Here is a 5327-nt window from a genome sequence, read left to right as displayed (position 1 = left end):
ACCTTTCTCTCTGTCTTTCTGCTCATTTCAACTTGAGAGATAATCCCAATTATAATTATTGTCCCATGTTTTCACATGCTTTTGAATGTATATATTTCAACAATATTAGTAAAATACTTCACATTTTAAATTATACCTATTTAATATACCAAAATATTGTGAGAACCATGTAGAGTCTTTGTGTATGTAAAATAAATTTTATTGACTACATAACAATCTAATCAATGAATGTTCAACAGTTCAGTATTGTGAAATAGTAAGAGGATGTGTTCTAATTTTTCAATACTATAATATGCCACTGCTACATCCCTAGCATGAAAATATTTATGTTCATCCAATTATATGAATATACCTAGAATAATTTCCTTGGGAGAAATTTCTAGACAAAATAATATTATTTAAAAATACCATAATTAGTTTAATTCTAGAAGCTGCTTAACTTTTTTGTTATAAAATATTTTATCTATTTAGAAATACTCAGATATCATAGTTTAGTAGCTGCATTTTTGGAACAAAATACAATTTTTAAATAATTAGATGTAAGGGTAATAATTTTCTGTGAATTTTGTTAAAATGTTTCATTGATCCCAGCATTTCTACTTTTTATTTAATTTCACTGTTTCATTGTTCTACCAGCTAATCAGCTTCCTGTTGTTTCCAGGGCACAACTCTGCTTTGCTTTATGTTTTTTGTCATTCCTAAGTACAGAAAGAAGAATGTGCTTAAATCAAGTCATGCAGATAACTGGCCATGACGAATTTTATCTTTATCTAGTAATATCTAATGTTATAAACAAAATATGTTATTAATTGAATGTTTATTTATACATCTTAGGTGTATTCATTAATCCTAGTGGCTATATTAAGTAGTAGTTCAAAAGAACAGCGTTTTTATGAGGCAAACTAGGAGTGTTTGACTTGACTGCTGTTTACTACTTATGCAATTAGGCATGGTATTTAACCTTTCTGAAATACAATGTCTTTGTCTACAAAACACATATGATTAGTAAATTTTGAGGATTTAGTGGAATAGATATGGCACAGAATGATAAATACCATATTATCTCTCTAATATGTGAAGCCAAAATTTGATCAGATAAAACTAGAGAGCAAAAGGTCTGTTACCAAGGGAAGCAGTGGTTGAGGAAAGGTGAGGGGAAGATGGTGATTAAAAGACACAATTTTAATTAAAAGGAACAAGTGAATATTTTTCATATTCTTGAAAAATACTTGTAAGTGCATGATTGGTGTTCTTACCAGAAAAATGGTAGCTACATGAGGTAAAACAATGATTCTCTATATCTAGCCATTCCCCACTGTGTATACACTTCAAAAGATCATGCAATACACAAATACACTCAATGTTATGTGAACTTAGAACTATCCAAAATTCTGTAGAAAATGATGAATGAAATGTGTTACATAAGATTTTATCTTGAAAATAAAATTATTAGGGGCAGGCACTGTGGTGTAGCAATATGGGTGCTGGTTTGAGTCCCAGATTTTCTACTTTTGATGCAGCTCCCTGTAATGCACTTGGGAAAGCAGTGGAGAGCAGTCTAAGTGCTTAGGCTCCTGTATCCATTTGGGAGACCAGGAAGAAGATCCTGGCTCTTGGTTCTGGCCTGGCCGAGGCCCAGTTGTTGCAGCCATTGGTGGGAGTGAAGCAGTGGATGGAAGATGTCGCTCTCTGTCACTGTCTCTGTCTCTGTGTCTCTATGACTCTGCCTTTAAAATAAATAAATATGTCTTTAAAAAAGAAAATTATTTCTAATATTAAATGCTATGTAGAATATACTCATTAAAACTTTACTCCAAATCATTCTGTTTACTGATATTTTCATATTAATGTTTATATTCAATTGATGCACTGTACATATTTCAAAATTTGAATAAAACATTCTCCACTGGATTATATATTTGTTTTATGCATAAGTTAAATAAATAAATAAATAAATAATGAATATGTGTGAATTTTGGATGTGGTTGTGTACATGACCATATATTTAGTAACTGTCACATTCAAGACAAATACCAGAGATTTTCTTTTAAATTTTTATTTTGTTCCATGTTTCCATACAAAATCTATTCAATAATTATATTTTTCAGGAAACAGCGAATTATATAATAATTAATCTAAATTACAAGAAAGCATGTTTTGAGAATTTTTCTACTAGCTGTTATGAGTAAATGGAGAACAGTGACACTAGTCACACCAATAAAACATTTTTGAGGTTCATGTTAATTGATACCAATATATGTTAATTGATATGAATGTGTTTTGACTTAAGCAAAATAAGCAAAATTTTTTGTGCCATCAGTTCTATTCATTTTAGCTCCTACTAATTATCTCTTGGTTAAATATCATAATAAATTAATTCCAGGAGTGTATGCCTTAGGTCCATGGAGATTTATTCTTAATAATTTAATTACAATAAAATCTTAATGTAGAAATAAAACCAACAAAAAGGATAATTTACCTTTGCTAAATAACAGTGTCTTTTGTGGGTGATAATTTCCAATACAAAGCAGCAATAAGGTAAATTGAATAGAATGAACATTATAAGAAAACTTCTCTAAATACAAATTTGATGAAGCTCCAAGTAAGCATCCATTTTCTTCAGTCTTATCAGATCTCACACCCTTTAATGACAAATATTTTGATACACATATATGCATCCTTACTGTCTGTACTTTTGTAAATACTTTTCTGAGTAAACTGTTATTAAGGAAAAATCATAATTAGAATATGGCTGCTAAAATGCAGATACATAATTATTAATGTTAATTTTTCTGAGGTAACAAAAGAAACTATATTAATGATTTTATTTGTTTCAGCATCACCTACCCAGTTTATCCATGGCATTTTGTTAATGAGATAACATTAAAGTATAAGCATGGGATAATCAGTCTTTCAAAATTCTAGCATTGGTGTTTCCAGAGTCCTAGCAATGAGAAGATTCAATGCCACCTTCCATCAGCCCAAAGGCTTTGTTCTGGTAGGCTTCTCCGAATGGCCCAGACTCAAAATGTTTCTTTTTGTAGCCATCTGTATCTTTTATATAATGACACTGTTTGGAAATTCAGCCATCATTATCTTGTCTCGCCTTGAACCCAGACTCCACACACCCATGTATTTCTTTCTGGCTAATCTCTCCTTTCTGGACCTCTGCTATACCACCTCTACTCTCCCTCAGATGCTGATAAATATACAGAGACATCAGAGAACCATCAGCTACACTGGATGCATAGCTCAACTTTTCTTGTTCCTTGGTCTAGGGTCCACTGAATGTGTACTTCTTTCAATAATGGCCTTAGATCGTTACATCGCTATCTGCCAGCCTCTCCATTACACCGTTATTATGCATTCTTGTCTATGCCAACAGCTGGCAGCAGTAGCTTGGGCAACAGGTTTCTGCAACTCCTTGGTGCAGACAGTGTTGACTTTCCTGCTACCTTGCTGTGGTCAGTACTAGGTGGAGAATTTCTTCTGTGAGGTACCTGCTATGCTTCAGTTAGCATGTGTCAACACATGGATCAATGAAGTGGAAATGTATGCAGCTGTGGTGGTCATAAAGGTTATCCCAGTTGGATTAATCCTATTCTCTTACATAAACATTGTCAGAGCAGTCATAAGGATCCAATCTTCTGAGGGTTACAAGAAGGCCTTCAACACTTGTGGGTCTCATCTGCTGCTGGTAATTATGTTTTATGGCTCTGCCATTAATGGTTACGCATATATGGTGCCAAAGAGCAACTCAGCCAAACTGAAAGGCAAGCTTCTTGCACTCTTCTATGGACTTGTAACTCCAATGCTCAACCCCCTCATCTACACACTGAAAAATAAAGATGTTAAGGGAGTGGTAAAGAAGCTATTAGGAAGAGAACAAGAGCAAATATGGAACATGACTTAGGAGAGCATGGTCTCACAATTCAAAGTTCACACTCCCAGAATGCCTATTGCCAACTGTCATCATTCCTTCTACCCCTTAATTTTCATTCACTATTACTATGTATGCATTTCACATAAAATAAAATATTGATTAGTATCTCCAAGAAATATAAAATGACTCCAAATTAATGAACAGTACTAGGTTTAACAAAATATTGTGTATCTGTTTTTATATATATATATATATATATATTCTCTTCTGTAATGAATTTTTAAACTTAACATCCAAACAATTTCTTACCAAGAATAACATTAAAATTAATAATTAAGAGAATAATCTTGAGACTTAGTCATGAAGCAGTAAAATGACTGCTTGTGATGATTAAATTATGTCAGAGAATTAGAATATGCCCACAGATAATTAAGGAAAAACTTCACATCTTATTTGAAAACTTTCTTGGATATTATAAATATAACTGATTCATATCTGAACTCGATTTTTCCAATATTAGGATAGTATGTTCTCAGCAAGCTAAGAGTTCATCTGCTCTGTTCTGGAGAAAAATGAGTGTACATATAGAAGACTCTCTGTAATGCCTCTGCCTATTTGTTCACATCTGGCAGCCATTCTTAACATCTTTCTTTAATTCTACATCTCATTCTACAGAAGTTTCTTTCCACAGTTAACATATGAAGAACACTTATCTCTTTCATAACCTTGATTTGAAACATCTTATTGCCCAATCAGTATAAATTTCATTCATTTTTATCAGCATTATAACAGCTATCGTAAGCAGGCCAAATGGCAAAACAGAAATTTGTCTCCAAACTAAAAGGCAAGAAATCCAATAGTTTCTGAGATTCTTCCTGAAAATAGGATAGGTAATCCCATATATCTTTTCATAGGACCTGTTGTTTAATGAAAGACTTACCTCTAGGCAAAAAGGTCTGGACCTCAAACAATTACAGCCTTTTGCATTCTGTGAAAGTAGCCTAAGTATCTGATTTTTCATACTAGTAACATATCACATTTCATTCTTGTCATTTGTTTTCTTATCTTTGTGTATAGATTACAATGATCATATTGGAAATAGAGGGAAAAATAGATCCAGTACCCATATTATGAATTTACATTAAAACTTATGAAAAAGCATCCAACCTTAAAGATTACATTGGAATGGATCATTTTACTAATGGTAACAAACTCTTGCACTTTCCAGATATGCTTTGTTATTTGATATGTATAATTAATTTCCTCCCAAAGAACATAGAAAATGGTTGCTTTAAGATATGATAAAATGTCTACCATCTTTCACACACCATACAACAGAGAATTAGTAAAAAGATCTATATGAATAGGGAAACAATATTTGTTTTTAAAATAGGATAGTGAACAGGGACCAGCATTATGAAACAGCAGGTTAAATTGCTTCTTG

General features: G+C 32.4%; 1 pseudogene; it reads left to right on the top strand.

The window, feature by feature from the left end:
• Positions 1 to 2950: 2950 nt before the first annotated feature.
• On the top strand, positions 2951 to 3913 carry LOC100339074 (putative olfactory receptor 2B8; annotated as a pseudogene).
• The last annotated feature ends 1414 nt before the right edge of the window (positions 3914 to 5327 follow it).

Source organism: Oryctolagus cuniculus, chromosome 5 (genome assembly GCF_964237555.1).
Source record: "Oryctolagus cuniculus chromosome 5, mOryCun1.1, whole genome shotgun sequence".
Lineage (NCBI taxonomy): Eukaryota > Metazoa > Chordata > Mammalia > Lagomorpha > Leporidae > Oryctolagus > Oryctolagus cuniculus.
The sequence above is the reverse complement of the archived record's forward strand: the minus strand, read 5'-3'. Positions and strand labels throughout refer to the sequence as shown.